Below are 11,536 nucleotides of genomic sequence, written 5' to 3' on the forward strand. Positions count from 1 at the left end.
ATTTAGCTCTGAACAAGCCCTGGCATGGAGCTGGGGAGACCAGGAGGCAGGGGGATCCAGAAGGTGGGCAGCCCCAGGTTGGGAAGGGTCCACTCCTTGGGAACATGGCCCCAGAGGCCACGCTAAGGCCCCAGCAAAGGTCAAGTGTGGTGTGGGCTCCCGATGACCAGGTGCCATGCTGGGCAGCATGTCAAGGGAGGCAAAGTGAGTGCCCATCATCTGTCTCCCTTCCTGTGACCCTCCTGCCCCAACCTACTGTCCCCAACCCCTTTGTCTTCAGCCTGAGGGTGGGCTGCCCACACACCCTGCCCTGGAATCCCATCCAGTTCTGTTCTTTTTGGAAAACCTTTCTTTCCCTTGTCTCGCCAAAATGCCTTTCTATCAACTAATAGCTACAATCTATATATATATAAAAGGCTAATATGCAAAATGTTCCCTCGGGAGTTCAACTGGGAGAGCAGGAGTTCAATCGCTGGCTATGATGTGTGCTGACCACCAGGAGGTGGTGAGGAATGAAGGAAGGCCCCAGCTGGCAGCTGGGGAAGGAAGGCTCCGACCAACGGCCAGAGGTCCCCATCTGCCCTGGTTGCTGGCCAGGCCTAGGGACTCTACCCATGTACAAATTTCATGCACCAGGCTTCTTATTTACTATAAAGTTGCTCAGAACTTCATAGACTTGAAGCTAACATATTCTGGAGCTTAAATAAATGATCTCATTTAATCCTCACAGCAGCCCTGCGGGGAAGTAGGTGTTGTTATTATCTTCCTTTTACAAATGAGGAAACCGAAGCCCGGGGTGTTCATAACTTGCCCGAGGCTACAAACCCAGTGAGATTTGGGGCTCAGGTGGTCAGACTCCCAAACCTAAGTCCTTGCTCTGCACGGCTCCTGTGTGGCGGCTGTCCTCAGCCAGCGCTCACTGTGGCCCAGGGTAGGTGCTGGGAGGCTTCCCTCCCAGACACGGTCATGAATTCAAATATGACTTATGGGAGGTACACAGCCATACCAACTGCACCACGTGGGAACTAAAAGCACTACCTTCGGCCTGTTTTACGCCCTACATTATGCCCTACATTAGTTAAGGAAACAAATAAGCACCCACAGGTTTGTAGCTTAACACAGTCCAAGTTCATTTCTCACCCAGATAACAGTCCAACACAAGGGCTCCCTGTTGGCGGACCCCTTTCATCTCCTGGTTTCACCACCTCCCGGCAGATAGGGTGAAAGAACGTGGTAAAGGGAGATCTGCCTCTTACAAACCTCAGCCCAGAAGTGACACGTTTCACTTCCACTTCTGTTCCAGTGGCTGCTCTCTCTGCCCCACCCGCTCTGTCCTGGCCTCACGGTTGACCCAGTTTCCTGGGGTGGCCACAGGAGCTTCTCAGTAAACCTGACACCCACAGGAGACCACACCCTCCCCAGCACCTCACAGTTGCCTGAGAGCCTGGTGTTAGGGGTCAAACCTTGGTGACAAATAAGCCCGGGTGAAAGTCCCAGCCTAGGGTGACCCTGAGCCAGTCACTGAACTTGTGACTCCAAGGGTCATACTGGGATACACATAAAGCATTAGACCTTCGGGATATACTAAGTACTTAACAAAACATTGGCCATGTGTTCTCTGTAGCCCCTTGTCGGACTGCCTAGTCCAGGGTCAAGTCCCCAGACCCTGTGACATTTGCTCCTGGCCACTGGCCATCTGCACAGCCCTCGTTAGAATGGGGAGGGGGATGGGGACCCCGTATGTCCTTCCTCCTGCTCTGAGTGGCCACACCAAAGGAGGACTTGAACCAGAAACAGACGCAGGAAAGGAAGGACCACGACTGGGGAGCGCGCAGGAATTAACAGAGGAGGGGCAGCAAGCAGAGAGGGGTGTGTGTGAAGGACAGGCAGGTAGAGCAGGTGGGGGTAGGGAGTCTGGGGGAGGAGCAGGGGCAGCAGGCCGATGGGAAAGGGTGAGGTGTGCCCTGGACCTCTCCCAGCCCAACCCTGTCGGCTGCTCAGTGAAGATGGATGTGGTTTTGGAGACGGTCCTGTCCAAACTGGGTGGGGTAATGAGTCACCCCTGTACTCCTCTCAAGATGCACTAACGTCATTCATCACTTGTTGTGGGTTAAGCTGTGCCCCCAAAAAAGGTATGTCGATGTCCTAACCCCTGGCACCTGTGACAGTGACCTCGTGTGAAAACAGGGTCTTTCCAGAGGTAGGTTAAGAGGCGGTCACCTGTGTGTGCCTGGAGTAGGGTGGGTCCTTAATCCAACACGACTGGTGTCCTCATAAGAAGAGACACGGGGACAGGCACTCACAGGGGGAAATGCTAGATGCAGACAGAGGGATGACAGCCTCGTGACCACAGAAGCTGGATGCTGCCACTGCCGCCCAGGGAGCAGCCAGGACTGAGGTCACCACCGGACGCTGGGAGTAAGGCAGGGGCAGACCCCCTCCGAGCCCCAGGGAGGAACCAACCCTGCCAACACCTTGCCTCTGGACTTCTGCTTCCAGAGCTGGGAGAGAATAGGTGTGTTCATTTAAACCCCCAGTTTAAACGCCCTAGGAAACTGATTCAGCGCTCATGCACTTAACAAATACTATGAGTACCTAGTACCCTCCAGGGATTGTGAGCAAAACAGACTCGATTCCTGCCTTCACAAAGTTTACAGTCCGGTGGGAGAAACAGATATTAATCGTTAATTACCAAGCCCGGGGGCCATCTCTCCCTTTACCCCAAGTATGAGGGCGGAAATGGGTCTTTACCACTTTTTTATCCCTTGTGGTAGCGCTGACATAGAAACGCTTGGTGAAAGGTGGGCCGCATGGAGCTGGGTCACCTTGAGATCAAGCTCTCTGCAGTGTCACATTCAAAGCAGCCGCTGCCTGCAGGAGCCCTGATCAATGATGTAAATCCTTAGTCCCGATTGAGGAGGTGGCAATGGGGGTGGGGGTGGTTACATCACAAAGCACACAGGCTAGACCCCCTAAAATCCTCTTGTCGGTTCCCCTCTGCTCAGAAAGCTGCTCCCAGCCCCTCTCCCTCCCACCTGACTCTCTCTGGAGGTTTCCTCAACTCTGGGTCCTTTCTCAGGCAGAGAAATGGGACTCTCTTGGCTTCTGGCAAAGGGTTCTGCTTGGATACTGGGAGGAGGGAGGAGCTATTTGATATTCAGGCTGCATTTTGTGTTGTTTTTCTCGTGAACTCGTGAATTACCAAATGAATGACCAAACGGCCAGCTCTAAGCAGCCTCCGGCCTTCATCTTTTGCAAAGGAGGAAAGATTCTGAATTATTTAAGCAGACCTGGAAAGCCCCAAACTCTAACGCCATGTAGAATCCCTTCTCCTAGGGCAGGGAATTAGCTGCTTCCATAAGTATCTGATTCCTCAGATATTCTCTGATCTCATAGTTTCTCCACAGGGCTTCTGGAATGGGAGATACTTTGGCATTTTCTACCATTTGGCTCCAGCGCAGTGTTTGGTCAAGGTGTCACACTGAGGGCCAAAAAGAACCCTGGGCTGGGAAGTCACAGGTGTGTGCCCTTGGGGAAGTCCCCCCACATCTCTCAGCCTCAGCATGAGCTTATGCAAACTGAGAAGATCCTACCAGACCCCCATGAAGGCCAGAGCAAGCTCCAGAGCTTCGGCAGCCAGCAGGCAGGGTGAGAAGATTCATAGAAACACTAATTTGAGAGAGATATGCACCCCTATGTTCAACACAGCATTATTTACAATAGCCAAGATAGGGAAGCAAACTAGGTGAATGGATAAAGAATACGCAGCTCATATATACACAATGGAATATTAATCAGCCATAAAAAAAGAATAAGCTTTTGCTATTTGCAACAACATGGATGGACCAAGAGGGTATTGTCAGACAGACAAATACTGTATGATTTCACTTATTGGTGGAACCTGAAATAACACAAGTGAACAAACAAAACAAAACCGAAACAGCCCCATAGATACAGAGAATAAATGGATGGCTGCCAGAGGAGAGGGTCTGGGGCGGGATAAATGAAAAAAAAAAGGGAAAAAAAGAAGAAAGACCAACCAGACCAAACCAAACAACGGGACCTCAGTCGGCTAATCTTTGCAGGTTCTTTGCTAACCAGGACCTGGTGGTTTCCTGCAGCTCACCAGCATTCCTTGGGTAACACTTTGCTTGGGAGACTTTGAGCAGCCGGCATCCCTAGAAGAGCAAGTGGCCCAGCAGAGGTGAAATGGTCAGCAGAGAAATCTCTAGCTTAGCCATCAGGAAACTCACACTGAAAGGCCAGCGAGCCTCTAGAATTGTACTTGACGTGACCTGACACCTCGACAGTGGCCAGGGATTCGCTCCTCTCGATACTTTAATGCCTGGAATTCTAAATATCTGGTTATTAATTTATCGGGCAGTCACTGTCATTATCCCACTTGCAATGGATTCATTTGGTATGAATGCCAATGTCATTCATACAATACTTTCAGAAGCATTACCGAATGACTCAGCATTAATTAATCTATCTTCAAAGTAAAATGTCCACAATCAATTCATATTACTTGGACCCTTAAGCCACTGGCAGGGTCTTCGTTCTAATTATTGTTATTTATGAACTGTGCCAGGTATTTCTGAATGTTTGCATTCAATCTCTCCCAACACCCTCTCCCCCGTCTATACATCACTGCTGCTCCGCCAAATAGATTTGCCTGATCAATACTTCTGTGTCCTTATCTTGAAGGATGTCACCTTGTGTCTGCAGCTGTTAGCCCATCGTTGCACGCAAAGATTTCCGAGCTGCTTCTGTAGCAGTGAAATGTATCGTATTTTAACACGACATTCATCTCAAGGACCATCCAGATAGGAAAAACATGGGGATCTTTTCCATTAAACCATGAAAATATTCTCTTGATTGCTTAACACACCTTATCGCAGAGTGGTCGACTCACCAATAAACAAAATCATATTTTTAAATGTGAACATTAGAATCAGATTACTCTGAGGGGAATGATATTTTAAGTCATGTGACCTCACCGATGAGCATACTTAGGACCTCACCTTAAATATACTGACGACAAGTGAAAAATGAAAAACAACACAGATGTTTGTCATATTCCAAACAGACTCTGGGTAGTGTAAGTACACAGCCCACCCGTTCTCCGTGGCGAATAGGACGAGGCAGGGACACGACATGCCAATGCCAGCGAAAGACATACAGAAGAGAAACACAAAACGCTAAATCACTGTAGTGCTGACACTTCTTGAACTTGAACTTAAAGCTCTCAACAGCAAAAGAGTTATTTTTCAATGGGTCAACCTATAAACTTAATTAATGTGAGGTCTTGAGATACAGACCCAAAGCAAAGGTGACATACATATATAATTTTGAGGTAGACGGCTCATTTTATTCATGTTATTAATTCCATTCTAATTTTTGTGTTTAATTCCCAAACCTCAAGAGCAAATGTCTAATTTCTACCGAGTTATTTTCTATCCCACGGTGTGTGTGTGTGTGTGTGTGTGTGTAACATGGCCTAACACAGGGTAGTAAAGACTTAATTGTAAAGTCCAGGATCCACCCTGAAGCGCGTTCTTGCTGGCTTTGATTGGGAGACAGTGTGAGCCTCCTTGAGCTCATGCGCGTCTCACTCACTCTTGGGCACGACTGCAGGATGTATATGCTCTGCCACGCTCATTTCCTTAATGCGTTCTCTGCCCGATTGAAACAGGCACGAGATGATGGTAATCTTACGAAAACTTAACATGATTTGTCTATGACTGAAGGTGTATTTGATGCTGTCACCAAGCCTGTATCCATTAATAACCTCACAGGTTCTTAAAGGGACACTAGTAACAACACCTGATTTTTTAAAAATTCTACTGAGCGTCAGTAAAAGTCTGCAGTTCTCTGTGGCGAACAGGACTCGGGAGAAACAGGACATGCCAAACGGAGCTTCGCTGCTCCATTTCTCCACTGCCTTCCCATCCCTTTTGAGATTCTATTTTAGTTTTTTCCACACACACACACACACACACACTTCAGAACTTCTTCAGTAAGCCAATGTTACATTGTGAGGTGCACCAAAGAAAATGAACATTAAAATGCTCGACCATCTTTTTCAGGGAGACCGCGTTCTCAGGATCTGACTTGGTTTTGAAATGTTGACCTGCTAACAAGGAGAGAAAACCAAAGCCCAGCTGAAGGCTGTAGTTGTTTTCTCGGACCAACTACGCCAAACCCATCACAGCTACCCGAGCAGCCGCTGTACTTACTGTGTCCCCCAGACGCCACTCGAGGTGAGCTGCCGCCAGGTTACCCCGAACGCCGAAGGCCGTGTGGAATGAACTCACTGCCCACGGCACCCGGCGAGGAATTCAGTGTTTGACCGCGTGCTCCCTGGGAAACAGTGGCCTGGATGAAAAGACGGATCAGGTGTGAGGGCTGAAAACTATATACTCCCCCGCCCCCAACCTTCTAAGTCAGTGGTTCTCAACTTTGGCTGCACATTAGAATCGCCTGGGAATCTTTTTAAAATCTTATATCTGGGCCTCATCCTCTGGAAATTCTGTTTCTTTGTTATGGGGTGGGGCCACAACATTAGTGACAAACAGAATTTCCAGAGGATAAGGCCCAGAAATCAGGATTTTAGAAAGATTCCCAGGTGATTCTAATGTGCAGCCAAGGTTGAGAACCACTGGTCTAAGTTCTTCTAGCCAGACCAATAAGCCAATTAACAGGAGGAAACGTATAAAGTTTATTCTGGATGTACATACCAACGGGGTCATACATATGAGACCCCAAACACACTGGGCAGTTGAGGCTTACTCGCCGCTCTGGAGCCAAGAAGGAAGGGGTGCGGGCTGTGGGGTTCAGAAAGGGCCTGGGGCAATTCACAGGTGGCTGAGAGGGAGCTGGCATGTGGCAAACCAACTCCTGCTGGGCAACACAGCACCAAGGAGACGCGGGCGGGGATCCAGCCGGCAGGCCCTGCTTGGACCCCTCCCGTCTACCACCCTGGGTCCTAGCTGGGCCAAGGTGAAGGTGAAGTCCTTACGAGGAATATGCTGAGATTCCCTACCTCAAGCAGGCCTCTCTCTCAGAATTACCTTAGGCAGGAAAGGGAGAGGGTCCAAGGTTCTTTCTGAGTCTTCGGCTTCTTAATAACCAGCTTAAAGTCAATATCCTACAGGGCACATTGCGGGAAGCAAAACTTTGGTCCCGTGCACAGGCCAGTCCTTCGCGATTATGTACTGATGGGCCCCGCCTCCCAGCGCATGAGCAGAAAGCGCTCCCAGCCCCCACCTGGAAGGCACAGCAGGTGCAGGGGTCCTGGGGAGGAGGTCCGCAGGTGCACAGGGTTGACCTGTTCGAAATCTCGTGAAGGGCTGGCGAAAGGCAGTGGTTCTCAACCTTCTGGCCCTTTAAATACAGTTCCTCCTGTTGTGACCCCCAACCATAACATTATTTTCGTTGCTACCTCATAACTGTAATGTTGCTACTGTTATGAATCGTAATGTAAATATCTGATATGTAGGATGGTCTTAGGTGACCCCTGTGAAAGGGTCATTTGACCGCCAAAGGGGTAATCTTTTTAAAATCCTGATTTCTGGGCCTCATCTTCTGAAAATTCTGTTTCTTTGTTATTAATGTTGTGGCCCCACCCCATAACAAAGAAACAGAATTTCCGGAGGATGAGGCCCAGAAATCAGGCTTTTAAAAAGATTCCCAGGCGATTCTAATGTGCAGCCAAGGTGGAGAACCACTGTATTGAGCACTACCCACCCCCCACTTGAAAAGCACACCCTGCCGGGAAAGATGAGCCTCGCCTCTCCTCGGGAGGTCATTCTGGGATGCATGCCAAAACATGCAGGTGGGACATGAATGTTCTCACCTTCTGTGTGCGTTCGCTAGAGCTGCTGTGACCAAGGGCCACAGACTGGGTGGCTCGGACAGCAGTAATTTAGTGTCTCACCCTCTGGGGAATAGAGGTATGTGATCTAGATGTCAGCAGAGTTGGTCCCTTCTGAGGGCCTGACCGAAGGACCTCTCTCCTTGGCGTGGGGATGGCACCTTCTCCCTGTGTCCTCACACAGTCTTCCCTCTGTGGGCGTCTGGGTCCTAATCTCCTCTTCTTTTTAAAAAAAAAAATTTTTTTATTGATTTCAGAGAGGAAGGGAGAGGGAGACAGAAACATCAATGATGAGAATCATTGATCAGCTGCCTCCTGCACATCCCCTACTGGGGTCCAAGCCCGAAACCCAGGCATGTGCCCTTGATTGGAATTGAACCAGAGACTCTTCATTCCACAGGCTGACACTCTATCCACTGAGCCAAACCGGATGACTCCTCTTCTTCTAAGGATGACTGTCAGATTGCATTAGGACCCACCTGTCGACCTCATTTAATTTAATCACCTCCATAAAGACTCCCATCTCCAAATAAGGCCAAAGCCTGAGGCGTGGGGGTTTAGGACTTCAAAATTGAATTTCAGGGAAACACAATTCAGTCATAACACCTGCCTATAGGTATTTTTGGCACCAGATCGCACAACCTTTTAGTTACTTTGTTTCCGGTTTGTCTCCATAAAAGAAGAAGACAAACAGAGGAAGGCCTGGTTTGGGAGAGGCTCATGCCTGTGCTTCTGTGCCGATTCCTTCACATTCAGTAGAGAGAACAAAATCACCAAACAACAAAAACATACATTTTTTAAAAATAAGAGAGTGGATTGACATCATCCTCTTCCTGAGAAAGCACAAAATAGAGCGGCGGTTCTCAACCTGTGGGTCGCGACCCCTTTGGCGGTCGAACGACCCTTTCACAAGGGTCGCCTAAGACCATCCTGCCTATCAGATATTTACATTACGATTCATAACAGTAGCAATGTTACAGTTGTGAAGTAGCAACGAAAGTAATTTTATGGTTGGGGGTCCTAACATGAGGAACTGCATTTAAAGGGTCAGAAGGTTGAGAACCACTGAAATAGAGCATCCCAACCTCAACAAATGTCTAAAGCACCACCTGTTGCTGCGCTGAACCATCCGGCAGGGCAGGAGACCGCTGACAAACTACAAAGCACCATAGATGCAGAACTACCCACCAGAGCCTCCGCTGGGGGCCTGGAGGGGGAAAGGCGCTCCGAGGGCGCCTGGCTGGGTCTGGGATGATGATGATGTCCTTACGAAGTGGGAAAGCGAGCATGTGTGCATTGAGGTAACTTTACTGAAGCGAGAGAGATTACACACAGGTGTCCGAGGAGTTTGAAATAGGGAATTTTGTAACAGGATTTCCTAAAACACACACAGCCGTCGTTTGTCTGATGGCTGTTTATTTGCTAAACCTTCGTTAGATTGAATGTAAATGTAAGCCAGCCTCTAAAACAAGGGATGGCTTGCAGTCCTCCCGGCCATGGCCACACCAGAATTCAACTCCGTTTCAGAAGTATTCTAGGAAAAAGGCTTCCCTAGAAAGAAAATACTTTTTGAAACATCACACATGGCAAAATTCAGCGCCGTCGTTATCCCGGGGACCTTGCGGCGGCAGCAGCCACTGTCTGCGAACATCGATTTTCCTCTTCGAACAGTAACATGGGTGAGCAGAGACTGGCCTTTGGTGATGAAGGAATGGCTTCCCAGATGGGCCGCGTGGACGGCGGCTTAGATCATCTGGACTTTAACAAAGAAGGATGGGAGCAGAACCAAATGAGACCCGGTGCGTTGGCTTTGCAGCCAGAAGAGACAACACTCCTCCGGCCTCAGATGCAAATCTCTCTGGGTTGTCCCCGTGACTTCAAGTCGACCCACAACGACAAAGCCCGCGGGAGCAGTTAGCATGCTCGCTGCGAGCACCGACCTGTCCATGATTTTTAGTGACATGTGCGATGTGGCCACACTGGCTTTCAGCGCCGCTCCAGGGTTTGCGTCCAGAAGGCCCCCCGGCGGCTGTGCCCGAACCCGCCGGTAGATGGCGCACCAAGCCCCCCACTCAGCCTACGGAGCCGGGAGCAGCTCTTGCCAGCGAGGCAGGCAAGGACTCTGATTCATAAAAAACATAAATTCTACTTGATGAACAATAATAATAAAGGAAATTGACTACTGGGCACCATAGAGATGAATTTTAAAGCCCCGAAATCAAGTTATTTGGGTTTATTTAATTTAATTTACTAAATTTGAATAACTGCGCGATGTAATGATGCATGGCAGGGCATTTAGGTTTTATGGCTTCTAAATGCTTCTCTTTAGGGTGATTGCACTCAGTTGCATGGTCGCCAGAGAACTCTGTCCCCATCTCCAAGCTGTGTAAACAAATTGAGGAGAGAATAGTTACACATTGGGAGAAAGGCAAGGAGAAAATCTATTGAGGCTGGAGAGAGAGAGCCCCCACTACAAAATTTCCCCCTTTTTTTCAGGACATAAACTACATCAGAAGCACTCAAAGGCCAACATTAAAGATTTTATTAATACAATCACAGCAGCCAAGCACTGTCCAGATGCTTCTTGAAGTAGAAGCTTCATCTCTTAGTAAAACAAGTAAGATCTAGGACAACCTTTATATTCATACCTAATTTTTTTAAGCTGGTGAAGGTGCATTTTGAACAGCTTCCAAACTGGCAAGTTAGGACCCTGCAAGCTCTAGAAACTCTCTTCATCCTTCGATCTATGAAAACGTTCTGCGAGCTGATGGAACGTGTCCTTTTATTAAAAAATGCAGCCCCCACACTCCCCTGGGGAGTGTCACTCCTGCACATACCTTCTATGTTTGCCCACACGTACACGTGTATCTGCATAAACACAGGGAGTAGCACGCACGTAGTGACTCCAATATCTGTGGGTGTGGGTACATGCAGGGTGTGTATGTGCTCTCTGCCTACCTCTCTGCTCTTGGGCTTTCAGCATCACTGAATTTGGCACCAGCGCTTTAGCACTTTGGAAGGGCCTTCATTAGCACTGGGAGCGTATCCAAAAAGGATCCAGAAAAATCAACACATGGCTGCTCTTGTTCTCACGACAAATGACAGCTTTGGTGGAAAACAACAACAGTCAAGAAGCAAAACAAAAACCCAAAAGCAGCAAGAATAGCAGTAACATGAACAGCGGAAGTCAGACATTACCAACTCAGATTTTTTCTTCTTTAATTTTAATTTATTTACTTATTCCATTTTTACAGCTCTCTTCCTTTGCCACAAAGCCTCCAGGTACTTTCACACAATTAAAAATATAAATAGTGAAAGTATATTAAGAACCCTGGGGGGGGTGGGGGGGGGGAATAGAACAACAATCCTGAGAGCTTATGTCTCTTTATAGACACAAACACGCTTATTATATGCTTAAAAATGTGAGAAAGCCTGGAAGTGGCACATGTGTGTAATTCTACTGTTATGATATGGCAAAAGCTGCCTGTTAGGCCATACCAGCCCCCAGTTGGAAGGCTGTCCATTAAACGTGTTACTCTTTGGAACCAGAGTCCTGAAGAGATGGGGGCCTTTCTTGGAAAACAGAATCTCCCTAATTACCTGAAAGTCATGTCTCAAAACCATTAATACAAACTCTTGGGTAGTGCAGATGCCATGAGA

The sequence above is a fragment of the Myotis davidii genome, unplaced genomic scaffold, assembly GCF_000327345.1.
Source record: "Myotis davidii unplaced genomic scaffold, ASM32734v1 scaffold1, whole genome shotgun sequence".
Lineage (NCBI taxonomy): Eukaryota > Metazoa > Chordata > Mammalia > Chiroptera > Vespertilionidae > Myotis > Myotis davidii.